At 48.5% G+C, this 27418-nt stretch overlaps 1 protein-coding gene across 2 annotated transcripts in view; it reads right to left on the bottom strand.

Moving 5' to 3' along the window:
* Positions 1-27418, bottom strand: part of LOC142589977 (protein rhomboid-like) — a 216029-nt gene that overhangs the window by 66449 nt on the left and 122162 nt on the right. Inside the window, exon 1 of one of the 2 annotated variants that reach the window (XM_075701742.1) lies at positions 20004-20842. The exons of the other annotated variant lie outside the window; for it this stretch is intronic. The gene's annotated coding sequence lies outside the window, so the exon portion shown is untranslated. Of the gene's footprint in view, positions 1-20003; positions 20843-27418 lie in introns of those variants that run through there. 2 annotated transcript variants of the gene reach the window in all.

Below are 27418 nucleotides of genomic sequence, written 5' to 3'. Positions count from 1 at the left end.
GCGTATTACTCGGTGCCGGCGCCGAAGATTACAGGCGTGCGCTGGGCTGCGGCGCCGGGTGAATAAGACGCGCCCGAACGAAAACAAAAGAAAGCGTTCTTAGCTTAGCGGTCCGGCGAGCAGGCAGGTCTAAGTGCCGGTCGCGATCCATTATTTTGGTACAGACGCGCGATACAGCTATCCTCTTTCTCTCCCCCTCCCCCCCTTCTTTTCCCTGACAAACAAGCGGCGATGGAGGCGGATATTTTATGCCGTTGCAACATGCCGGGCGACCGCGTTCGATCTGCCACGGCTTATTATATTGCCCGGGGAAAGCTTAGAGACCCACGTACGAGCGAAAGGTAGAAGCCTTGTGACGACAAATGACATTTTAATGCGATCGTGTTTTTTTTTTTTGCTTATTGAAATACGGTATTAGAGCTTTCTAGAAGGAAAATATCCCGGATAAAGATGCAGGGGAAGTTTGGCTAAGTGTTTGTCGTTCAATATACCATTGAGGCTTAGATAAACACGCGCACCAGTCAGCAGCACAATTATCTGACCACACTATATGGTATATCAGCAGGGTAACTGCAGAAGTACCCGCTCTCAACTTAGCAGACGGCTGTCACTACATGCAGATCGGTTGCAGACGGACACGTTCTAACAGACGTAATAGGCATAGCAGACGAACCTTACTGCAGGCCAGTTGCAGACGTAAACGCTCTTTCAGACGTATACGCGCTCTTGCAGACGTACGCGCTTTTGCAGACGTAATGTACATATAGCAGACGAGAACGCGGACACTTACAGACAACGAGTGGGATGCAATGTGGTGAGTGACGTTAATCCATAGAGCAGTCGAAGAGCGAACAGTCAGTTACCCATTGAATCATAGATTCCGGATTGGACAGGTCGGAGCTCGTTAAGTATAGCTATGCCCTAGAAGCAGACTGGTTCACATTATGCTGAGCGAAAGCGACGGGCATGGCGGATTGCCAGTAAGGAAAATAGAAAAACGTTACATTGCCTCACAAAGAAAAAGAGACGTTTATTGGTACAAACACCTTTTCCGTCTCATCAATATCGCGCTGTTCTCTCTCTCTAAACACAAATGCCACGATATGGCCGTGCCACTTTATTTGTTGGTTCATTTTCTCGCAAGGCTAAGCACGTTTGGAGAGCCTCCTTGGAGGAAAAAAAAAACGACCGGGTATGCAGAGTATTAAGCCGTGGAAGTTTGCCTAAGTGACTGCTTCTATGGTGCAATCCTGCTGGGGCGTGTATAAAACCCGAGGACAGGACACGGCAAGCGAAGTATGCATGAAACATTTCCTCCGAGCACATTATCCACAGCACAGTCCGCAGGCATGATATATGTACTTATCTCTCACCATCGCATGCGCCCTTACCCCGAGTAAAAGACCGTGATTTACATCTCGGCAATGTATGAGGAAAAGAAGATACAGCAGGACATATTGGAGCTCCCTAATAACTACATACGAATAGCCGAGACAGTTAGCTATGTCCTTGAGAGGGAAGCTATATGCAAGGAAAGGTGATGGCTCGCTTGGGAGAGAAACCTGTGACACATATTAGGAAGGACCTTCACATGAACGAATTTTCTTGGCAAACGATCCCGCAATGACCTCAGTGTGTATGTCCATGAGCTACAGAGCGTGAGAAATGAGGTTACAGGGAAGGAAACACTTCCTTACGAAAATCCTTGCCGACATTCCGTTGAGTTCTAACCGAGCTTTTGTAGCCTTCAATATACTTTCTATATATACGCCATTGGATTTATATTTATACTTCTGAAAGGGAAGCGCTTGCTTGCGACTGAAATTTTATTCCAATGACTCACACAAATTTCCTTTAGGCACTCTATAGAGGATCCATCGACATTTGTCTACAGGGTGGACTGACTCTCTAAAAGAATGCTATAGACTTCTATAGGAAAATTCTAGAGACTTGTGTATAGACTTATGGCCTTACACTTCTCGTCGAGTATTCTCTATAGAATGGCTATAGACAGTGTAACGACTTATTGTCGTACAATATTTATCCACCACAGTATATGGAATGTTTATATGAAAAATTTCTACAGAACATCTGTGAATCTTTATGCATAATCTCACACTTCTTATTGACTGTTGTTTATATAATGCATTTGGACAAATTCTCCAGAACGGTTTATAGATGCCTATAGACTGCGTAAATCTATTTTTGTAAGGGCGAGAAATCAGGGTATTATTACCGCAGACGCGGTAACAACGCCATTAAATCTATGAAAGAAGACAGCATATATGAAGCGTGACCGAAGAACGGGTGTGGAAAGGTAAAAATGGAGAAACGGGGAAGGCATCCCTCAGAATTAATGTTGACATTCTGAAGAATTCCTGTTGAGATTTATAGCTTTTAATAGGCATTATTAGGGTAGCTGACATTGAGTCGGAAGTATCACAATTAACGCCCTAGTTTTATCTCGCCGAAGGCGAACACCTTAACTATTTCCGACAGTAGTGAGAAAAGCCAGCACTCGATATCCACCAGGTGGCCTCTTTCACAAATAATGGCCAAGAACAATGCCGTTTAGCTTCAGTCGTGTAACGAGAAGCGTCGCATTCAACACGACACGTCCGATGATCCGCGAGAAAAGTGAAAATATAAGGTACCTCGCAACAGACGTGCACGATATTCCATTGCATCTCAACCGAATGTCCACTGAACGCAACAAAAATTCAAGAAGAAGGCAACCCGTTTTTCAATAACGACTTTTGTAGGAGGTGAAACCGCCACCCGGCACGGTTGTCTGGCCAATACGTGAGAAATGTAAAAGCCAACAGAAAGAAACCCATAGGAACTCAGCAAGAATTAATTAGAACGTCAACGAGGAAGTCTTTCTTGCGAGTGATGCGGCATGCAGTGCTGGTAATGTGTACAGGCTTGACAGTGTGTGTGTGTGTGCGTGTGCGCTTTTTTCGCGGATCGTAACGCAAACAAATGACGACGTGGGTTAATTAGCGAGCGACCTACCGCGCCCTTCTACGACTTTCATTAAGAGAAATCGTAAGATCGACGTGCACACACACACACACACACACACACACACACACACACACACACACACACACACACACACACACACACACACACACACACACACACACACACACACACACACACACACAAAAGGGCTAAGGCGAAGTCGAAGAAGCTGCAGACACACAGAAGAGAAGTCAGCGGAGAAAGAACGCGGCGCTAATGACACCGCTACTCCGGGCCTAATGATGACAGCTGCGGGGGGTGGGGGAGTCACCTTCCAAACAGCAACGCCGCTCAAAGGAAGGGGGCAAAACAAAGCGGGGGGGACTCCATTACGTAATTGGGGAGTGAGTAGCTGCGCGTATAGCGACTACGCCGTCAGTGGGATTGCGGGGGTCCGTGGCTTAGTAGGCCCCGGGTACAATATACAGTTGTACGCACAGCTTGTTAGCTGTCGCTGGCTCGACTGCTTCAGCCGAAGATGACGTTTTATAAAGAACAGTCCAATGTAAACCTGAAAATGATCTATCTAGTCCGGATTGAAGTACCGATTTACACTTACCTTACTAGTTAAAAATACCGGGCAAAGGAGTTCGCCCGATCAGTAATACGCCATGTCACAGGTACTCTTTTACATTCCATCGCAAAAAGAACCGTTCGACAGTCTAGGGTGGATAAGCGTTCTTTTTTCATTTTGGTTTCGCATCTGCGTCAATCTGCTATATTAAGCCTGGGGTATTGTAAACGATCTCGTGTCGTATTCCTGCGAATTAATGTTCACAAGCTGCGGTTGTACAACGCGTACGGACGTACTCCTCGACACGCGGGTACATACTTAGAGTTCAGTTCCCATCGCACTGTAGTCAACCACATGACGACGCGTTCGGAATCGAATTCGCTGCCTCCTTTTACCCAGCGCCACAAAGGCAGGGCCACCTCTGTGGATATAGCGAAAGCAATTAAACAATATAGCGAAATCAATTAAACAAAAGGACGACCATGACATCAAATTAACAGAGAAGTGTGTGTGTGTGAGAGAGAGAGAGAATCTGACATTCAAATGTTATGACATCAGCAACAACGCGAAAAACTCATCTTACAAGGGACGCTATACAAATCTCGTAGCGCTTTCACTTTCGCATTCGCTAGACTTCCCGTTGAAATCCAAGTGAATGCCATGCCTGGTGTTGGCAAGGCGCGACACTTTTGAAAGTCAGCCACTTGTCAGACCACGGTTGCACGGTTGACTACGGTTGACCACTGAAATCGCGGACCTCTACACGAAGCGTGTTCAATAACTGGTAGCGTACGAGTACATGACTTGAGGGCCAGCGGTGTGTGGAGGGCGGATATTTATTTTAAAGCTTTCATATCGCAGCGTTCCAACGGAGCAACATCGCCGCTACCATAGTTGCAGTCAGGGGTACTCGTGCTTCAGTCGCCGTCTTAGCAAGAAGCAGCGTACGCGCAAGCGCCGATTCGCAGAAGCTGAACGCATGCTGTTCAATTGAACTTCAACTGAAAGTCAATTGAAAGCAACGAATAGTCAATAGAAATACAACGAATAGTCAACAGAAATACAACAACTACCTTAAATACTTTACAAGGGGTGGGTGGCGTCGCTTACGCACCGTGTACACCGCACAGAGAAACACTTGCACGCATACCGGACGCGAGCAAGGGGAGGGGGGTGGGGTGAAAGGCTACTACGCAGCTGCGGCGACGCCTTAGTGGCCTCATTCCGCATGCATACCCCGACTGTGCGCACGAAGACGAAGAAGAAGCGAGCACCGCGGCAGAAGGACGCAGTTCAGCCGAGCCGACATTCTCAGCTCGCTTTCCTGCATATTTCTTTTTTTTTCTTTCCTCGTATCCTTCTCCACGCACCGAGAGTACGAATTCCGTGCAGCGTGGCAGAAACCGCTCGGGAACCTTCCACCGCGGCTTTTCTCTCCTTTTGGCTTTTTTTAGCCAATCAGAAAAGGTGTATATAGTCGCCCTGTGAGCCAATCGGAAGTGACAAGAAAGCCAACTTTGACAGTACGGCGGAATGTGACCAAGCTGGGAATGGCGTTCCAGAAAGGAAGATAGCGCCGAGGCGGGCTGTTGAAGCTGGTACGGATCGAGGAGGCTTCAAGACCACCTTCGTACAGGCGCGTTTTTGAGCCACCAAAGATTAAACATTAGTCTTGCCAGGTGTCCTACCAAAAAAAGTGGATTTTCTGCATAAGGGATCGGTCCCGTACAGCTGACAATAAGAGCCAAGAGGAGGATGGCGCGGATTCGACGACCATTCGGCGGAATCCGACGGCGTCCATAGAAATAGAAGCCCCACGGAGAGGTAATACGCATTTTTTCACGGTTCAACCGTCGGTACGTAGGCGAGAACCGCAGCGCTCGCCGCACGCACTGCACAGAATTAAGCGAGACTTTGTGTATAAGCGGGAGAGAACGGCAGGAACGGTGAGTTTGTACACGGTGTATACGCATACGAGAAGCGCTCGCGTAGTAGCAGCAGCAGCAGCAGTAGGAGCATACGGGTAGTACCTCGCAGTAGCGTTTGTAGACTCTCTGCCCGTTTTTTTTTTCCTTGCTTCCCGTATGGCTTCGCGCACGTTCGTATTCGGTAGCGCGCACGCGCTATACAGTCTTTCCGGTACGCTACATCATGCAAGAGAGAGGGTGCATTCTAGACGCGTAAAGTCGTCTTGCGTTCCATGCATGCAGAAAAGTACGCGCTACGGGCGCTGCGCGTGCGTTTGGGCGAGTTGAGACGCGTCGCGCAGCGTCGGCGCGCGCCAGCTCGTTTTTCGACCAGGTGTGACGTATGATGAAAACCCGTTTAAAAATGTTAACCTTCACAACCCTTCCATTTCTTTTTCTTCTTCAAATTCAAGAGTCAGTATTGGTCTTTGTTGTTTGACTCTACATTTTCGTGTACGAGAGCCTACACTGAATGGCGCACAGAGTGCTTAAACAAACAAACAAACAAACGTGCATCACGTATGCGGTATGTAACGGAACATTGACAGCTTCAGCAATTTTTTACAGCGAAGCTGGCTAGCAGGTTCGTCCGCCCGTCTGTCGGTCGCCTGTACGCCGAAAACTTCTCCGGCGCATAACCCAATGCGCATGCGCGTAGAAAAGAAGAAGAGGGAAAGAGGTGTGCGTTTAGCCAGCACAACCTAGATCGCACAAGGCCTGTTCGCTCCGATCCGTGACGTCACGCTACTTGGACCGAAATTTTAATTGACAAGGCTGCCGCGATGAAAGCGGTGACGTCAAAATCACTGTTGCCTAACTCGGGACCATTAACATTAGACTATATGGCACTCGGGCGGGGTAACATGACATCACGGATCGGAGCGAAAACGCCTTGTACTATCTAGATGGTGCTGGATTAGCCGCACCAGTAGTGACGCCGTTGCTCTTCGTCGCAGCCGAGCGCACGCGCAGCAGTTTCTCTCCGGCTCCGAACAGGGTAGGCCACGCGTCATACATGCTCCTTAGGAGCAGGCAGCTTTCGATCAGTAACGCCGCGAGCAGAACCGGGAGCGAGCTCGTGTGCGCCGTGCAGACGTTGCAGTCCGGGCACCCAGAACAGGCTTGTACAGCCGAGCGCAAGCAGCAACTGCGTACCGAGGATCCGGCAGCCTACCCATATCAGTCGTTTAATGAACCGTCGGGATTAACCCAGTGATAAACACCGGGGCCGCACGCTTCAGCTTCGTTGGTTAACCATCTGTACGGAGTGCTTGGGCAGTGATTTTTGATTCTAGTAACGTGTACCGATGTTTCACAGAGAACTGTTACGGCGATTGTAAGTGTTGCATCAAGAAGGATAGTATATTAGCATAATGTTCACTTACACTCCGATGACTTCCCTTTGGAGTGAGGCGTTACATGTAGGGGACTTTCTGCACTGAGTATTATAATCAACACGTCGTCTATGATGCCAGGTGGAAAGCAACCAGATACGCTTGTTTCAATGACATTTAGACACTCTTTCGGTATTTCGTTGAATGTACAGTTACGTTCAGTGTCAATGCGAGCGACGTATTACGTCGCATAACGCGTTTTCCTCCGCAAGTGTGCCTATATCGTAAGGCCAGGGATATATCTTTATTCGCTCTTTAAAAAAAAGAAACAAGAAGGCAAACAAACGAAAACGAAACCGCTGGTTTCCGATGGAACTTGTGACAGCAAAACCTACACCTCCGACGGCAAAACTTTCCCTCATCAGGAAATTGCATATAGAGTCCCACCGTCTAAACAAGCCATATTAGCGCGTTACTTCTATAGAACATTGTAACACCAGGGAGAATTTACCAAGGTCACGCAAATCGGCCAACCGGACTTTCTGATAAAGGCGCCCAGACAAAGGACGAAGGCAACTTACGATTCTCGACACACACACACACACACACACGCTCGCAATCAAGTAGCAGCCAGCCAAGCGGAAACAAAGGGACCCATTTGGCGCGACGATAACAAATTCGCTAGCAGCCCCAAAAGCAGGCGTGCATATCCCTTCTAGTTGCTAAAAAAATAAATAAATACGACACAATAAAACAATTCGCGAGCTTCCATTGTCTTGCGACGCGCATCTGTCTCCTGCGCGTGGTCCGTTACTTTTGTTTTTTTTTGTCCACGTCATTTTTCGTTTTCTTTCTTTCTGTTTGTTGAACATTTCCGTTATAAGTCTTCCGTTAAGCGTATACCGTTAAGTGCGGTCTAGGCGGAGCCTTTATCTATAGCTTTAATTGCCCCGGAAAGCCTTGGGAAAGCGCGACGACGAGGTAGAGGCAAGGCTCTTTAGAGGCCAGAGAGCTGGCATACAGGTCCACGTTCGAAGTGACACGCACGCCCATTCAGGAAAGACAAAAGGGCGGTCTGTAACTATAACCCGCGATAAAAGGAAATCGATAAGACGTGGCACGTAGGTACGTACGTACGCACGCACGCACGCGTGCGTGCATCGAATGAGTCGTGATCGATTTGTAGATGCTCGCGACGACGTGGCGTTTCAATTCAAGGACGTCGTCTGCATCTCGATTGGGAAGCGTACGTAACAGCCGAGCGGTTAACGTCTGCAACCTGCTTCGAGCAGACGACGCAAGCAGACCAGGTGTGTGGTGCTCCAGCGACGCGCCATATTGGTGCGTCTGCTCGAAGACGAAAAGGTAATCGTTCCCTATTTCTCATAAAGGAAAGGTTATACAGCGCACGCGCATACTGCATGCTCGGGAAGGCGCGTCTGTGGTCAATTGGAATTGATTCCTATTTGCACAAGATGCGGCGATAAATTCATGGTCGTGGCGCAGGCATCCAAAGGAGAAGAACCAGACGGCGAGCAGACACCTCGTACACGCGCGCAACAGACGGATCAAGTGTGATATACGCATACTGCTCTGCGGTGTTGCAACCTGAAGAAAGGTGCTCGTACAAAGGCTAGCGAAACTGGCGTGTCATTGCATTCAGAAACTAAAGATGGCGTATACCTATGCCTGAGAAGAACACACACACACACACACACACACACACACACACACACACACACACACACACACACACACACACACACACATATATATATATATATATATATATATATATATATATATATATATATATATATATATATATATATATATGGCGGTCGGTCATGCACTCACATGCGCATGCGTCTAGCTAATTGCGATCAATTCTTATGCGCGCGACGCCACGGCAAGTCAAGGTCACCATGTGCATAAAAAGGAAAGCAGACGGCCAGCAGACGTGTGTGCGCGCGCTGAAGAGACGAAGCCGTGCGCGACGCATAATGTTCAACGATGACGCAAGGTGAAAGCGAAGCAACATGCGCCTCATCCATTCAGACATAAAGGCAAGGGTCTATATCTCCACCTGATAAGGAACAATTGATAAAACAGACACGTATAGCACATACACAGGCACGCATGCAGGCGCGCTCTCGTGTGATAAATTGTGGCCGATTCCTATGCACCGGACGACGCGGATAAACCAAGGCCGTCGTATACAACGGAATGGGGGAAGCAGACGGCCAGCAGACGACGAAAATGTGAGGTGCATAAATGTCCACAAATGATGCAAGATTCGAGACCTTCCGTAACAAAAACAGGGTCATGAGCGAAATAAAGAAAATTATCGCCTCATCGTGCAGCAGATGTCTGTTCGGAAACCGCAGCCACAGAAACGTCTTGAACGGCAATAATGCTTGAGTTAATGGGCGTACAGTCAAAAAGATACAAGAGCCTTTGGCCTATAGCTCACGAGACACTGCTGGCTGCGAATGCGAAATGCAGACAGGAGCTATCAGCATTAACAGAAAGGAGACAACTGCGGAAAGGAATCAAATCCATTGGCTTTTTAAAGCGAGTGGCTTTCTTTAGCTTTTTCAGAGGACTTCGTGGTTGGCCGGACTCGGCAAGGTCGACGTACGTACGTACACCCGGCCACAAAAGTTTACGGATCAGGGAGCTGTAGAAAACGTTGAATTTCCAAGAAGTCTGTAGCAGTAGCCAGTAGAACTGTATACGACTGTGTTGTTAACATATTCTAGTCGATGCCCGAAATACAAATACCAGGTTGCGTTGTGAAGTTGCGGAGATATTCAGTTTCTTCTCAAATTTTATGGTCCGTAATATTTTGTGGCTGGGTGCACGTACGTACGTACGTTCCTTCCTTCTTTCTTCCTTTCTTCCTTTCTTCCTTTCTTCCTTTCTTCCTTCCTTCCTTCCTTCCTTCCTTCCTTCCTTCCTTCCTTCGTTCGTTCGTTCGTTCGTTCGTTCGTTCGTTCGTTCGTTCGTTCGTTCGTTCGTTCGTTCGTTCGTTCGTTCGTTCGTTCGTTCGTTCGTTCGTTCGTTCGTTCGTTCGTTCGTTCGTTCGTTCGTTCGTTCGTTCGTTCGTTCGTTCGTTCGTTCGTTCGTTCGTTCGTTCGTTCGTTCGTTCGTTCGTTCGTTCGTTCGTTCGTTCGTTCGTTCGTTCGTTCGTTCGTTCGTTCGTTCGTTCGTTCGTTCGTTCGTTCGTTCGTTCGTTCGTTCGTTCGTTCGTTCGTTCGTTCGTTCGTTCGTTCGTTCGTTCGTTCGTTCGTTCGTTCGTTCGTTCGTTCGTTCGTTCGTTCGTTCGTTCGTTCGTTCGTTCGTTCGTTCGTTCGTTCGTTCGTTCGTTCGTTCGTTCGTTCGTTCGTTCGTTCGTTCGTTCGTTCGTTCGTTCGTTCGTTCGTTCGTTCGTTCGTTCGTTCGTTCGTTCGTTCGTTCGTTCGTTCGTTCGTTCGTTCGTTCGTTCGTTCGTTCGTTCGTTCGTTCGTTCGTTCGTTCGTTCGTTCGTTCGTTCGTTCGTTCGTTCGTTCGTTCGTTCGTTCGTTCGTTCGTTCGTTCGTTCGTTCGTTCGTTCGTTCGTTCGTTCGTTCGTTCGTTCGTTCGTTCGTTCGTTCGTTCGTTCGTTCGTTCGTTCGTTCGTTCGTTCGTTCGTTCGTTCGTTCGTTCGTTCGTTCGTTCGTTCGTTCGTTCGTTCGTTCGTTCGTTCGTTCGTTCGTTCGTTCGTTCGTTCGTTCGTTCGTTCGTTCGTTCGTTCGTTCGTTCGTTCGTTCGTTCGTTCGTTCGTTCGTTCGTTCGTTCGTTCGTTCGTTCGTTCGTTCGTTCGTTCGTTCGTTCGTTCGTTCGTTCGTTCGTTCGTTCGTTCGTTCGTTCGTTCGTTCGTTCGTTCGTTCGTTCGTTCGTTCGTTCGTTCGTTCGTTCGTTCGTTCGTTCGTTCGTTCGTTCGTTCGTTCGTTCGTTCGTTCGTTCGTTCGTTCGTTCGTTCGTTCGTTCGTTCGTTCGTTCGTTCGTTCGTTCGTTCGTTCGTTCGTTCGTTCGTTCGTTCGTTCGTTCGTTCGTTCGTTCGTTCGTTCGTTCGTTCGTTCGTTCGTTCGTTCGTTCGTTCGTTCGTTCGTTCGTTCGTTCGTTCGTTCGTTCGTTCGTTCGTTCGTTCGTTCGTTCGTTCGTTCGTTCGTTCGTTCGTTATATTCGCCAGCATTGACAATCATCGTCAATAGTTTCCACACAGTCGTTCTTCTAAAGTAAATGGATATACAGGGGAAGTCAGCCCCTTGATATACGGACCAGCGTACAAGTGCGCGTTGACGCTCGTGCCCTCAGATTTACATAGGTGCACGCGACAGAAACAAACACCATGAGGTCAAAATTTATCCCGAGCCCTCCACTATAGCGCCGTATCCCATAGCCACAGAAGTTGATTCGGCCACATCCAACCTCACCGAATCGATCAATGTCTCTCTTTGTGTGCTTCTGACGTTTGCGAACACAAGCGTACCCCTCCCTATACGCGTAGGATAAAATAATGCACACGCGACGGGTACGCAGCAAAGGGTGTTTACGGGGTGTAATTTCAGGTGTACCGGAGGCTTTCCTCCAAGACGCGCTAGGGTATTCCACCTCAAGAACAGCACCCGAATATATATACATATAATAAAGAAGACAACACGAGGCGAAATATAGGAGTAAGTATTTTCCGCATTACAGAGGGGAGGGTACTTGGCACGGGCGAAGCCCGGGAGGACACAATTCCAGCTGTATGTGCGGGACATTCAGAATGAATCAATTACAGCTGTAAACGGTGCGGGCGAAACGAGCCTCGCTATATAAGCGGGCGCGGACAAGACACCATAGGGAGGTTAGAAAAAAAAAAAAAGAATGAGTAAACTTTCTCTATATGTCTGAAGACGCAAACAAGCCCTCCCCCCCCCCCCCCTCATCCCGGGCCAGGTGGATTCCATCACGAAACCGCCGCCGCCGACGCCACCGACGCCTGTGAGCAATTGGCCTTTTTTTTTCTTTTCTTTCTTGTTTTTTCATCTCTCTCTCTTTGTCTTCGCTTCGCTGGGCGTCCTTTTTGTCTCGCCAAGGACGCCGGCGACAAAAGGAATTAGCTAGCGGCGTGATACGGAATCCGGATGTCTTGGGAAGAGACGACCTTCGGTGGCGCCCGACGGAGGAGCGCTCGCTCGCGGCGCGTTTCGAGATGCAAGCGGCGCCAGGCACGCATACATACCCGGGGAACGTTTCGGAACGGGGAGAACGGTTTTTGTTTCTTCGAGGGATAGATACACTTTCGGGGGCAAAAGGGTTCGGGAGAGAAGTGGACCGAGATGTCTTTCGCCGCGAAAGGGCTATACCAGGGCTATACCAGGGCTATACCAAGGCAGAAGGAGCGTGTTCCATGTGGGCGCGTTTACACGAATGCGACGGCGGCGCGTCGCATCGCATTTCTGTCGCATCGCGTTCACGTTAACAGCGGCAATGCGCTACAGGAATGCGCGTCGCATTAAGAAGCCAGGCGAGGGTACTGGTTTGCGGGTGCAAGTCGACTCACGCATGTGGCGCTGTGTTCTCGCGAAAGTTCACGTGCTGCACGCAAACGGAGTCGCATCGCCTTTCCGAAACGCGATTGGAAACGCGATGCGCTAGCTACTGTATGCGGAGTACCGAGTAAGACTCGGAAGAACCTGGACGGCTGTGGCAGGAGTATAATAGGTGACATGCAGGGCAAGCATGGTGAGAAGAAGCGCGCTAGAAACACGTAAATGGAGAAGCTATTTTTTATTAACGATTATTGGAAGTTCGAGTCGTCTGATGTCGGAGTCCAGCGAGAGCGATAGATGAATTAGAAAACGTAGCTGATAAGAGAAGCTTTATTCACATCTGTCAAGAAAGAGCGGCATGCACCTCAAGCCGCCGTGCCACACAGGGTTATACCACGTCGGGCTGGGAAGTCTAGCGCTTTATACCAGGTCTGAGGCTCAGTCAGTGCTGGGACACATACTAATAAGTTGCGCGTTCCATCGGTTGAGACGTCGCAATAAAACAGATTCTGATTCTGATGCAGCTATGACGCGTGCTGTATGCCTCCCTGAAAGACTCGGGAGACAGCGGTTTATGCGATACCTATCGGGTGACCGGCGTCGGTACGCTTATTACGTCATTAAGTGGAAAGCGGAAGTTTTCCAGAAGGCGTAGCCGACGCGATCATACGACAAGAGAGAATGATCGATGAGAAGCAAATTCCTTCGCAAAGCGCAAGAGATAAAAAAAGAAGAAAAAAAGACAGGAAAGGAAGTACTAACAGGAACTTTCCTATAGCGGTGAGATACATACCCAACAGGACGCATAGGAAACGAGACACGTAAAACGCAGTCACGGTCTTTGATTATGGAGGTTTCAATACCGTATGCACGACATTGAAACACCGACAGATCGAGTGACTTCGGTCTTGTGATACGGCGAGGTCGTACGGTAAAAAAAAAAAAATCAAAAAGATAACCAGTCATCCGATGTTTACGCGATACGTACGAACGATGGCGATGATAGGGAAAAACAAGATAATGTCACGCGAAGAAAGGAAGAAACGAGGGCATCGTAAGAGAAGAACGTTTTCGCGTACGACTCCGACAAGATTGTGGTGTGTCGTCGGTGGACCTTACCGGATGATGTGCCGCGCGTGCGTTTGGAGCCATGCCCTCCCGATAACTGCGTTGAGCGCGCGCATATCGGCGACACTGACTACAGCGAAAGGACAACGCAGAACGAATGGCGAACGTTTTAGGAGCGGCTGGATTTTATTTATTTTTTTTTTGTGTTCGTTTCTAGCCCTTCCTAACATATACCGTATTTGCCAGACTATAGTTCGCACCCCCTGTATAGCCTGCAAGGGCGAATTTTGGCAAAAAAAGATTTTTTTTCTTTTAATAGTCAGCATTGATAGTAGTTTCTGTTTTCTGTTTGTGCACACAAACTTAAGCAATGAGAAAGAAGAGGACGCAACCCACTTCAGCTTCATTTTATTGATGCGATTGAAATGTGTTACAGAAAACGTAACTCTAGGAGGTCCCATAGTCAAAGACCGGGGAGGGACCTCCCCAGTATCGTGTGATTCGAGTATCGTGTGCTTACAGATCCTCCCGATCTGCCATTGTGAGCTGAAAGTATAGTACAGGTATACGGAAGAGACGATCTTGCGCAGCTATTTCCCCACGTGATTTCGCCACGTGATTTGGCCGCGAGATTTGGCCGTGAACGCGCGAAAAAGAATCTCCAAGCGCAGATATGGCAGTTTATTTCTTCAAGCACGTCTCTGATGCTACCGAACTTTAAAAAAAAAGTAGAAATGATGTAGCCCGCTATCCCATAGATAGTCCTCGTGCACCACGAAAGCTTCTAGGACTTGTACAGTCCGCGGACTATAGCCCGAAAAATACGGCAGATATAGCTCCTCTTTCGGGGTTACCACCGGTGAAGGTCGGAGTCGGACGCTTCGGGAAGCAGCGTGCTACCATCATAAACTCTAAAGACCACCGCGCGCTTATCCAATGGCATCGACGGCTTAATCTTGTAGAGGCTGACTCGTTTTACGGCTTTATCATCTTGGGGTAACGATACTCCTGGTTCCTGCTTCTGTTCGAGCAAGATTCGAGCACCCGCACATGTGCGGCGTGCTTCGTCTTATCTGCACGTGTAACACGCGCAGATGCAAACGGTCGCATCCGCGATACACATCTACGTAGATATCTCAGCGTGTTCGTGGTTCTAAGATAACAAAGAAAGAGAGAGAGAGAGAAACGCGCGAACGCGAGCATGGCCACAAAATTAGATGTTCCTGTTAGGCCAGTCGGTGCACAGATAGTTTTCGAGAAACTTCACAGCGTAAAATAAAAAAAATAATAAAGTTATGTGGTTTTACGAGCCAGGAACAAGGATCTGAATATGAGAAACGCCGCATAGTGGGAGGGACATACGGTCTAATTTGTGCAAGCTTAGAAACGTCCCCTCGCAACAACAACAACAACAACAACAACAACAACAACAACAACAACAACAACAATAATAATAATAATAATAATAATAATAATAATAATAATAATAATAATAATGCAAACAGGCTGTATATAAATACTCTACAAGCACCCTGTCTTCTTTTTTTTTTATTTAGGCGAAGTTTACATGTAGTCTAGCTAGATATATGCGCTTCATGGCCTCACTTCCTTCCTTCTATTCTCTTTTTACTAACGTGCACAGACTTCCACGCAAACAATCTGCTCGCCAGTCTATGAAGGGCAACACAGGCGAAAAGACGTATACGCGTTAACGACTTTTGTCCAATAGGCGGCACGTAGATTTTTCAGAGCCGAAAGAAAGCTCTGTAACGAAGAGAAGGCGAACGCACGAAGTTTATACGTAGCCAATCCGTAGACTGCCAACATAGTTTTCGATAAACGTTGTCGTACGTTGTGTCTTTGTCGGTCGTGCTCAAGTTTCTTTCTTTGTTTTTTTCTTCTTAGTTATTCGCTAGTCTTTCCTTTAGGAACACCAATGTTAAATTCAGCCGAAAGAAAGTTCTGGTCCTTTGTCCGAAGGAAAGTTATACAGCGCGCTGGTTCTGCGTGTATGTGTTCCTTATAGTAGCCGTTCTATCTATTTTTTTTTTTCGCATCGTTTAAACTTGAAATTCCAGCGGTTGCTACTGTACAAGTTCAGACCGGTGTAGGGCGGCCTCCAATCTAACGCAGCGCTTTGCTCCTTGTGAGCTGCACTTGCTGTGGCCATCCGCGAAGGCTCGTAATAGCGCCGTCGCGGTTGCAATTGATTGCCAATTATTCCAGGCCTTGCGTGGCACCGACTCGGGCATGAGCAGCGCATTAAACGAAAGCAAGAGTGGAGGAGAAAAAAAAAAAAACGCGAAAGCCTTGCGTAACCTTGGCATTTGGGGCTGACCGGAAGTGATTTCTGGCACGGTTTCCCCATAACCGATGCAGGAAGTCCGCGAAGCCGCAGATGTAAACGGACATCCACGGCCATCCCGCTTAAAATTCACCGATATGCTCGAACGAACCTCGCTTTTGTTTTTTCTGGCAGCGAACTGCGCCAGATTTGGCCGGAAAGCCAAGCAACAGTGACGCAGCACGTATAGGCGCGCGCTTCGAAACAACACTCGATCCCTTATTTTGAAACTACTACGGTGCGTTTCGTTGGGCTCACGTGGTCTTCCTTGGTTAACGAAGTCAAAAAGCGCGAACGGAAAGTCGTCTGCTTCTGCGCTTCATTGAGATCGTCTGTTCGCCTATAAGTTTGGCAGAAAGCAGACGACAGCGAACCATACGTCAGGTATACGGCCAGAAGGCCAAGAAAGAGTGACGCAGCAGGTAGGTTTGCGCATTTAAACAACACTTTAGCCATTATCTCGGAACTATTAGCACTTTTTAATGAGCTGCTTGGTCTTTAATTAGTTTATCTGAAACGGACAAAAGCGCCTTCCCTTCATCGTCTGTTTGTTAGGCTTGGCAGGTATAGCAGACAACCGTGAACTGCGCCATATTTTGTCGCAATGCCAAGCACAAGTGACGCAGTATATGAATGTGCGCTTCGAAACATCACAACAGTTATTCTGGAATTGCTATAACAGTCGCTTGCGTCCGCCTGTAAGTTTTCTGTCGCGATACCTGCACACTATAACATCCGACAGATGTGCCCTGACTAACCGCCGCAATCTTGTTATAATGTGCGGATAAAATTAAATTTATCCAGTTTGGCACACGAGTCGCTAAAATTTTTGACGCCGTACAAGCGTTAACGACAATCGTCAAACTGATTGTGCAGTCGCCAAGCGCCTGCGAAATCTAAGATGGAAGGAAACCACATCACAGCGTCGTCTGCTTCGTTTTCTGGAAGCGCCAGCGATATATGAAGTCGTGAAAAAATTCAGTTAATGGTTTTTAGGTGCCAAAATCACTTTCTGATTGTGAAGCACGCCGTAGTGGAGGACTCCGGAAATTTCGATCACCTGGGGTTCTTTAACGTGCACCTAAATCTAAGTACACGGGTGTTTTCGCATTTCGCCCCCATCGAAATGCAGCCGCCGCGGCCGGGATTCGATCCCGCGACCTTGTGCTCAGCAGCCTAACACCATAGCCACTGAGCAACCGCGGCGGGTACCTAAACTCATAGAATGCGAGCCAAGCTGCAAGCAACAAATGTTTGCAATAAGCAGAGCCCAAGATCATTGTAGCTAACCTGTGCAAGATAGCAATATGTATACAGTGCAACTAGCTGACATATGTCAAGCGTCTTCAATTAAGGCAACTTATTGCATCGTAGCGTTATAGGCTCGTAGCGTTATAGGCTCAGCATGTTGCAATCCTTCCGCACGTGCTACGGAAACCGAAGCTTTTTCAGAGTTCCTACAGCGCATCCCTGCTAACCAATAGTGCAATGAATACACTTTTTCAACCGACTGTGCCCTATACGGAAGTGGCCATCTGGCTCGAGATTCAAATTACCTACGCATCAGCCGCAGAAGGACAAAGCTACAGAAGCCAATACACCACTTACACGCACCGTCTGCAACTCCACAATCGTGGTCGTCTGACTCTAATACGAAATCGTCTGCGCAAGCGATCAATAAACCACGTCTATTACCCATCTGCAAATGTATACAGTCGTGATCGCCTTCTTCGAAGACCAAATCGTCTGCGCGTAAACGAGTGAAGGACGGCGACTCAATTATCGTTATACCGCGCCTTTAATGATGCGTCTGCAACTCTGCACCCGTGTCCGTCTGCATGCTCGAGACAAAATATCATCTGCGCACGAACTGCAGATAGCCGGGACTTACAGTAATCAATATAATGCCGCCTTTATGAACCGCCTGCAATTCCGCAACCGTGATCGCCTCGTCGGCGACAAAAGATCGTCTGCGTACCGAACGCAGACGGACAACGTTGCAGACGTAAAAAAATAATAATAATGCGAAGCAGAAGACCACACACTGCAAGTGCAACTGAGACACCGCTGCGCACCCAGAACTGCGGCCCTTTTCATTGCCCTTTAAAAAAAAATAATAAGGAACGCCGTGCTTGGCCTCAGCACCGTGTACTGCGTCGAACCTCTTACAAGTCATGCACTGCACTAGCCGAGTCCCGTAAAACCCCGCATTTACATTTAAAGTGTGTGCGCGTGTGCGGCGGTAAATAAACAGACGGCTCCGGGGGGAACGTTTTTTTCCCCACCGCTATAGCGGCTGACCGGGGGCGCTCGCTACCGCGACCATCTCGCGGCGGGGTTGCTTATGGAGACAAGAACATCGCGGTGTGACGCAACGGCCATACGAGACCGCACCGACCGAGGGCTTGCTTGTCGGCCCAACGAGGTAGCGTGAAAGGCGACCTCCCTCGAGAGAAGAAAACAGGTCAACCTTGAACCCATCCGCCGCGTTGCTGCTGCCACACGGGGTAGACACAGAAAGAACGAACTTGCCGTTTCACCTTATGGCCAACACAAGCCCGCCCAGATGTCCGGAGCGGCCGCTTGAGCAATAGGTACGCGCGCAAGTGCCGATTGGAAGCGCGGCGTCGAGTCGAGGGGGTGTATACCTTTTACCAAAAATTAAAAGAAACAGTCATTATAGAGATGCCGTTGCGTTTCTGTTTACTTTCCGTTGAAATTCTATGGGATATCTGTTGAGATGCAATTGAATGTTTACCAAAAATTAAAGAAAGGAGTCATTATAGAGATGCCGTTGCGTTTCTGTTTACTTTCCATTGAAATTCGATGGCATATCTGTTGAGATGCAATTGAATGTCGCGCAACCTTTTCCGTAAGGGCTATAGCGCAGAAAGACGTTTACTGCAAACCATTACTATAAGGAACTCTGCCGCTATAGTTGCCGACGGGACCTGCAGTTACGGCAGTTCCGTCAGCGTGGGAGCGATTGCTGGTGCATGGATTTGCCTAAATTTCGCCCTTCCGGCTTCAGAAGACTTTTCCGACCTTGCAAATTGGTAATTTTCGAAACAAAATGTCCACTATGAGTACAATTCGCGATGATTCTGCATGTGCGTGGAGGCTTCTCTCCCGTAGCGTGTTTAGAAAAAAGAAATACTGATTAAAAAGTATTACATAATGCCGCGAGAACGTCCGATGCTACAAGCACAGATTATAGACAAATACATGTACTACCTATAATTCACATGGTGGATGAACAATCACAGCGCCATAGTCTCGTAAGTTCAGTATTCAATTATGTTATGAATAGCACGGACGTTGAGCACACAGAATAGCGCTTGTGAAATTTGAAAAAAGAAATTAAGGAAAGTTCAGTAAAATAAAGAAACTAAGAAAAAGCAAGCGCACCTTTTCTTAAGTCACACGACGGGCCGGGAGCCGAGAAAGCCAATTCGACGCGGAATATCTTTAGCGAATTATTAGAAGCCCTAGAGAAAATGCTTTGTGCAATATAATGCTTTGTTTGTGGGAATGCATAGATCAGAGATTGGAATACAAAGTCTAAAGGTAATTCCGTGGGATCATTACGTCACAGACTCCGATTCCACTTACGAAAGAATTTCATCATCGCCAGCCTGTATTAACACGAATGTCGGAAATAAAAGAGAAGAAAAAGAAACACAGTAATTATGCGGCTCACATCGCACATCGGAACGTCGAGGTGCGATCCGCTTCTACAGGCGCGATCGAATAAGGAGGTCCGGTGCGGAAACCGGGCTACGGCAAATCGAGTTTTCCCTATCGCAAACGTGAACGGAAACCGAAGCGGAAATACTAAAGGAAATGGGTGATTGTTACCTTGGCCACATTACTGGTCATCTAAGAGTTCCAACGACGTGACGATAATTAGACGCGTATTACTGCCCTCAATCGGCCAGCTGATAGCGTTGTACGCGCACGTCTGCTACCACGTCTGTCAACAATTCCCCGAGTCGTTTTTCTGCAAGCAGCAGGCGGCTTCGGTTTAACGCCGTCTGCATTTCAATTGCATTCTCCTAATGAACATACATACAGAGCCGAGTGGTTCGTTCGTTCAGAACAGACGGCAATATACGATCGTAGGCTTTAAGAGAACAAGTCAGATATCCCCGAGTCGTTTTACGGCACCAGCTGAAGCAAAGATCTCACCTGACATCGCCGAGCGGCTTGCAAAGGCAGGAATTCCACACGTGCTCCTTTCGAGACGAGGCTGCAAGCGCTCCGTCGCAATCCGAATCACCATGTCGGCGTCGAAAGGAAATCAATTGGCGAAGCAACACGGCGACAAGTTTTTAAAACGACCGCACAGCGAAGGGGGCCTTGTCGAAGGTCGTCGTCGAAACACGCACAGCCAACACCGAGTCGACTCTCCGGTCGGAGGACAACCGCGTCCCTCGCAAGAGCGCTCGACCTTAGGGAGCCGAGGGGGTCGCCTTGACGTCGAAGATCGGAACCGGCGATCTCAGATCAGCCACGCCGATCGCGCAAAATCTCGTCGCTGTCGTCGGCACACCAGTCGCCCGGGCACTCCACCACCACCACCACCTTCGGACGTCACGTCGGCGATTATTACTACGTCAACCGGCGGGGACAGCCACCTAACCGACGAATACATCGGAGCAGCTCTTGGAAAGCACGCCAAGACATGAAACAAATTTTCCCCACGCAAGCTCCCCGCTTATTTTTTCTTTCTTTCTTTTTTCCTTTAGAGCCTCCGTGTGGTCGGTCCCCTTCTCGTACGAGGAGTGCGCGGAGTACGCGGCGCGCAGACGACACACACACTGCGAGCAGACGACGCGTCGAGCGACCGCCAGAGGGAAGCACACGCGATCCGAGGAGGGTTTTTGTCTTGCGGCGAAGCCGAGCCGAGCCTCAACTCGCACACGCTCGCGGGAGTAGCAGACGACGCGAGAAGTCAGCGAGGAGCAGCAGCAACCGACCACGACAGCCGACGGACCGCCGCCGACTGAAGAACTGCTGAACGCGAAAGCGGTACGGCGCCGGCGGCCCTTTCATCTCGTTTTGTTTCTTTTTCCTCTTTCTTTCTTTCTTCCTCGCTGGGTCGCCGCGCTTTTTTATCGCCAAACTAGGTTGCGAAGCGGAGGAGGAAAAGGAGGAGAGAGACAAAAAGGGGGAAAGAAAGCCTCTGGTCGCGCCGCGGTCCCCCTCGCTTTTTTTCTCTTCCTCTCTCCATCCGCTCCGCACTCGCACACGTACGTACACACACCTCCATCGGTTTACAAGAAGGAAGCGCATTTCCTCCTCCTCGCCTCACCTCTCCGCGCCACCTTTTGCGCGCTCTTTAAAGAAAGAAAGCCCCGGACGGGGAAGCGAAAGTACCCATGTACAATAAAGTGCCTCAAGACGACGGGGGAGAAACCGGGCACCACACCTTTCGGCTTGGGGAGGCCCGAACTGACGACGAGTCGGGGAGGAGGGTTGCTGCTACACGGCATATAAGAGACAAAGAACGTTGCTACACACCCTTGCCGTCTCCATCACTTCCCTCCTCTACTATGCTTCCGTCTCGGAGAAAAATAAAGCACTCGGGGGGTAAGAGAAAACGGAGAGGAAGAGGATGTTGGCTAATAGACGCAAAGCGCAAGACGAACACGCGGCGGCAGACGCAAATCAAAGTCACTCGGTCGGCCCCTCTCTTCATTGATACGAGAGCCGCCCTCACGTAGCCGGCCCTCATCACGGGCTAAGAAGAAACAGGTGAAGCCGGGCGGCAGAGCCGGGAACTGCGCGTGTAAGCGGGCGAGGGAAGTTCCAATATACGCGAGATTAAAACGGCCGCAAAAGCGAAACAAGGTGGTGGAGATGCGCGTGCGAGCCAGTGAGTGAGTGAGTGAGCGAGAGAGAGAGAGAGAGAGAAGAGCGAGGCGAGAGACAGCAGACGACGGGCGTCCGTTCGGCGAGAGCCGAAGCCGAGACAAGACAAGCGAGGTCAAAGTGGCAGACGAAACAAATCGCATTAGAGGGTTCGTCCCGGGGACGGCCGGCTACCAGATCAAACACGGCCGTCGCTGTGGGAAACGGGTGGGTGGGTGCCCGCAGTGAGGGAATTCGCGCGGCCCCAAACTCGTTTATACACGCGCTCCATCCGCTCAGTGGCCGATGTGCGATGAGCACGGGAGTTAGCAGTGCGGCAGAATCGCGCGCGCACCTTTCTCTTTTATCGGCCGTTGGCGTCCGCGTCGATGGTGCGTGGCGGAGGCGGCCTGCGTGGTGCGTGGGAGTCGTTCTCGCGTTCGCATTCGTAGCAGACGACAAGAAAGCAAAAAAGCGTAACGCAGCCGCTTGATCGGGCAGGGCGCGGCAGCGCCACGCGGCGGGCGGTTGCGGTGTCGACGAAATCGTCCGCAATGCGCTCATAATTGCTTATTAATCTGCCCAGATAGATAGAATAAACTTTACTGTCCAACAGATCAGGTGATCTACCCAACCCCCGACACGCAGGTCAGGGGGCGGGGGCCGCCGCCAACAACAGCGTGCCTGCCTTCTGTTTTGATGGGCAACAGAAAAAAAAAGAAAGAAAAAGAAAGATCTGACACCGAAAAGAGGTGAAGAAGAAATTGCATATAGCTTAGAGAGGTAATTAAGTGCTATTTTTTTTTTTTACAGGTAATCGCTGGAGCGTTAGGGTTACAGAATGGGTGCCAAGAGAAGGGAAGCACAGTTACGCAGGTCGCGGCAGGAAATAAGGTGGGGTGATGAAATTAGGAAATTTGCAGGCGGAAGTTGGAATCCGCTAGCGCATGACAGGGATAATTGGAGATTGCTGGGAGAGGCCTTCGTCCAGCAGCGGACACTAAAACAGGCTGATGATAATGATGATATTGATGATGATGACATGAAAATGTCAGTATCGTCGTATCACTCATGTTATTATAATGGGAGCGCGAGGAAAGGGGGGAGGACGTCTTCGCGTTGTTTACTCCGGATAATGCGATGTCGCTCCCTACAGGAGAAGTTAGTTTCTCGAAAGTCAAACAGAAGATTGATTGAGGAACCACGAAGAGCAATGTAACACTGTTCCGTCGGGCAACGCAGAATCGCAAATACGCTGAAGGGAAAGTCGACTTATTCAAGAGAAAACGAGTCGATGGGGCGGGATACTGAAATGATTCAACAATAGCGGTACTGAAATGAAGAACAACAGGGAGCGTTCTAAGCACACACATGCACAGGGAAACAAGAGTAGGAGCACGTAGAGGTGCATCCGATGATGATGATGATGACTAAGAAATGTACAGTCAACAGCAAAAGTTTGCGGGATGCGGTTTCCCCTTCAAATGTGAATGCCTGCACTGTTAAAGCATGACACTTCGTATTTAATGAATCACTGTGCAGGTGGCGAAGGCGACTACATGCTGGAACATTTATTTCGAGGCTGTGTGACCACGCTTCGCGAGAATTCAGCTTCTTGGCAGATCCTGCGTCCCGTAAAGTTTTGCGGTTGACTGTACATATCCACTAGGGAGTGTAGGCCACGAACCGGATGGTAATATGATAAAGAAAGAGAAAAAAATGTAGAAATTATGGTATGAAAGAAACCGATGATAAATTAAATGGCGTGTAATACAGTAATCACTCGTGCATAAGCAAATATACTTAAGGTAAAGGAAAGGGCACCAAGGCGAAGGCTTAATGTGCGCTTCTTTTAGACATCTAAGGCAAAAGAAATATTACATTTTGATTATTACTATTACTGTTATTACTATATACATAAATTTATATACGAAGTAATATGAATTTGCCGTCTCGGTACCTGAACTTTATAATTTAATGATGAAGAAGTAAATCGATCGCGGAAAAAAATTGAAATATTAACAGCGACCGACTTTCAGGCGAACAAAAAGCTAATTTCTTTTTTTTTTCTGATTTCTTTTTTCCTGGATTAAGACGGCGCCTGCTCAACAGAAGCGAAATTTCGGGCTTGCTGATAGGGTGATGCAGGCAATAACAGAACGCTAAGACGACACATGAGCGCTGGCGAAAAAAAAAAAAAAAAACAGTTCGTGGCGTTGTCTGCGCACAAAGCTAGGCCTAAAAAAATAAAAATAACCGGGTTGATGCGGAACTGAGCTAAAGAATCCGAGCAACGGCCGCGACTATATACTGTGGAGAAAGGAAAATGTGAAATGGAGCGAATAAGGAGAGAGAGAGAGAGAGAAATAACAACAAAAAAAAGGAAATCCACACGGCATATATAAAAGCCATTCGCCCCCATTTTGCCTCGTGTATACCGCGTTTGTCGTAAACACGTAAAAAAATAATAAATTAACCGCCCGTATGGTACCTTGAAGCGAGTTACATCGGTACAATACATCGGTACCAAACGTAGTGCATGTTTAATCATACGTATAACATCGTGTTGAGACAGACAGACAGACAGACAGAGAGACAGACAGACAGACAGACAGACAGACAGACAGACAGACAGACAGACAGACAGACAGACAGACAGACAGACAGACGGACGGACGGACGGACGGACGGACGGACGGACGGACGGACGGACGGACGGACGGACGGACGGACGGACGGACACGGACTTCAAAAGAATTCTTGAAAATCGCAAAATTTCGCAGAAAGAAGAAAATATGAAGCAACTAGCTTACAACTCTAAGTGGGGAACACAAGGTGATACCGCAATTCTGTTAAATGCAACTATCGAGACATCTAAAGCGGACAACGTCGATGAAGTCTACGCCACTCTGTTGTACTATACCACGGACTTGTGAGCAGCGCTTTGTGCTAAAACCCTCGCAAACATCGCAACACTTTCACGTATACAGGGCTGCAATTTCTCGCGCACCACATTTGTCCCTTTCGGATGCGTTGACACACACGCAGTTTGCAGAAGTGCGATATCCGCTTCCGGTACCGAACTGCGGATTTGTAAACTTTCGCTACCAATAAGCTTCCACGGATTATGCCACCGAGTTATGAATTTGTAAATTTTAAGCTTCAGTCCTCGGACAAACTAGTGGGTGCGGCCTTGTGGGCTTACGGAGATAGTCCGTTGTAGTCTGCTCAAAAACTACGCCTGCAGCTTTGTTCTGGAAGGAAGCTCTGTGCCTCTAAATGCGACAACAATTCATTACCTAACCTTACCCCCTTTGAGGCTGGTTGGGCCTCTACACAGCGCATACGCGATAAGTCCATTGTCAAAATAATCCACACCCACAGTCAGCCCGATGCGACTGCATAGAAAGACGTACTAACGTAAAGCAAAACAGGAAACCCAGGTCCCGAATTCGGAAAAGAAAAAAAAGATCTTGCGCTAAAATTGTTCGTAATAGCAAATGTCAGCCAACGCTGATGCTGGATTTATTATTAGCGTAATTGGAACACAGCCGATGGCAAAGAACACTTACGAACCATGGGCTTTGTGAATACCGGCCCTGGTTATTCAGTGGGTTCGAACCGAGAATTCGACACGGCTGGTGCAGGCGCTTTTCCACATTCAGCATATTCAGCATATACATCATTCCGCAGAAAAAGCAAAAAAAAAAAAGGAAAACAGAAAAACTTGGGTTATAACATTGCCCTGCTTGCTCGCTAAATCGCTTTAGCGGGTGCTCTTAAGCATGTTCTTTTTTTTTTAAAAAAAAGATCACTAATTCCTAACAGGTTCACACAATTCGAAGAGAGAAAAAAAAAGATTGTAAAATATTAGGCGTGTGCGAGTATTCGAAATCTCGTATACAAATCGAGTGTTACAGTTTCTGTTATTCGATTCGTACGCCCGATCCGACAGTTCGACATTCGACATCGTCGAGAGTTCGTTTCTGTTCGAATACAAGGGAACGACGGCACTCACCAGAGACCGGGGGAAAATAGATCGACACAAGTAAGGGGTGTTCCGAGTGATTTTGCTTCAGGAGAGCTGTAGCTTTTAGGGCAGGGAGCACCAGTTCCTGACCGAGCTCGCGGGGGCAGAAAGCTTCTGCATGCTCGGTAACTTCTAGCCACTCAATAAATAGAAAAAAAAAAACGGCTCGAAATTCATGCAGCCCACATACGAATTTGCTTCGATGTACCATTTGGCCAGTCTCACTATACGTGCTTGCGTACCACTGAATCGACGTGCGGTGGCGTAGTGTCACACACTACACTCCATCGGCGAACAGAACAGCGTACGTGTGCAATATGTCGTTCCCTTGTCTTAACGCCACTGCATGCCACGCTGCCCCGGATAACTGAAAGCAGTTGTTTGTTAATCATGATTTCCCCAGTGGTCCGGACGTCTATAGTTGCGTATGGTATTTACATTTAGCAAACTGACTGCGATCGAACTTCACAGTTCATGTTGCTTTCGAAATCAAGATAATACTCGATACAAGTTTCTGTATTTGGTGGTCGTTCTTTTTTGCTCGTCGTAGATCAGTAGTTGCAACACACGTACTGTAAACTTACGAATCGTGTCGATAATGTACAGAAACGTTTAAAACAGTCATCCACACGACTTCTGCAACAATATGTTTTCCTTTTTTTTTTCTGCGACGACTAGAGATTGAACTGTTCGCACGTCATTCCTAGCAGCGGCGGAAAACAGAGTCAATGTAAGCCCAACGTAGCACGTACGTACTACCACTGCATGGGGAAACATTGGTTCAACGTTGGTCCCTATTGTCGATCGAGTTGGGTTCCAGCAAGGCTAAAAAAATTGCGCAGCAACGAACGAACGAACGAGCGACGGCGAGGGGGCGAGCGAGCGGATGTACGAGCGAGAGAATGAGTGTTTCAGTTGCCGAGTCCGACTGTCGACCCCCGACCAACCACTAAAACGGCCCGAAGAGCCAATGAAAGCTATTCCTTTTAAAACGCAGCTACTTGGTGACAGTTGATGACAAAGCGCTCTGCTCGTGGACTTCTTGAAGCGAACAGGGCGAAAAATCTTAAAGCGAAGGAGAAATCAAGACGGACACGGCACCGCAAGTACTTCGTATCTAAGACTTTTCGCATTGTCGGTTTCAAGAATGCAATACCAACTCGCCGAACGAACCATCCTTGTGAACTTCATTTACAGGAACTCGACCCAAGCGGGTCGAGTCCGAAGTCGATCTGAGCCATATCCCGATCCGACCGAGTTTCCACGCACTATACTCCAAGTGGGTTGGACGAGTCAAAATCCCCGCCCCTTGCTATCGTATATACCGACCGAACCCGCCTCGACACTCGACTCGATTTCGCTCGACCTCGACACGCTGTTTACGTGAACCCGACGATAGCGGTTTCCGGCCCCACAAGTCTCGACTCGACGCGACCTTTTCATTTTTTTTTATCGGGCTCACGTAAACGCACCAACTGAGGGACGCCCGCACTACGTCTCTATAGCGGACGTTAGGAACCGTGCTTCGCTCCGTCCGTGTCGTCCTTCCCCTTGCAGAAGTAACGCATTCCATCAGGACATGGCATCCCGAGAGCGGCGCACCAAATTCTCAAACAGATCCCGCAAAATACACCAACCACACCTCCCCGCATCCACCTACTCTGGACCCCTGGTCGTATACCTCGCTGCCGGGTAACGAACGCGCACATGCGGTTGCCCG

The sequence above is a fragment of the Dermacentor variabilis genome, chromosome 8 (assembly GCF_050947875.1).
Source record: "Dermacentor variabilis isolate Ectoservices chromosome 8, ASM5094787v1, whole genome shotgun sequence".
NCBI lineage: Eukaryota > Metazoa > Arthropoda > Arachnida > Ixodida > Ixodidae > Dermacentor > Dermacentor variabilis.
This window is presented reverse-complemented; position numbering and strand designations above follow the sequence as displayed.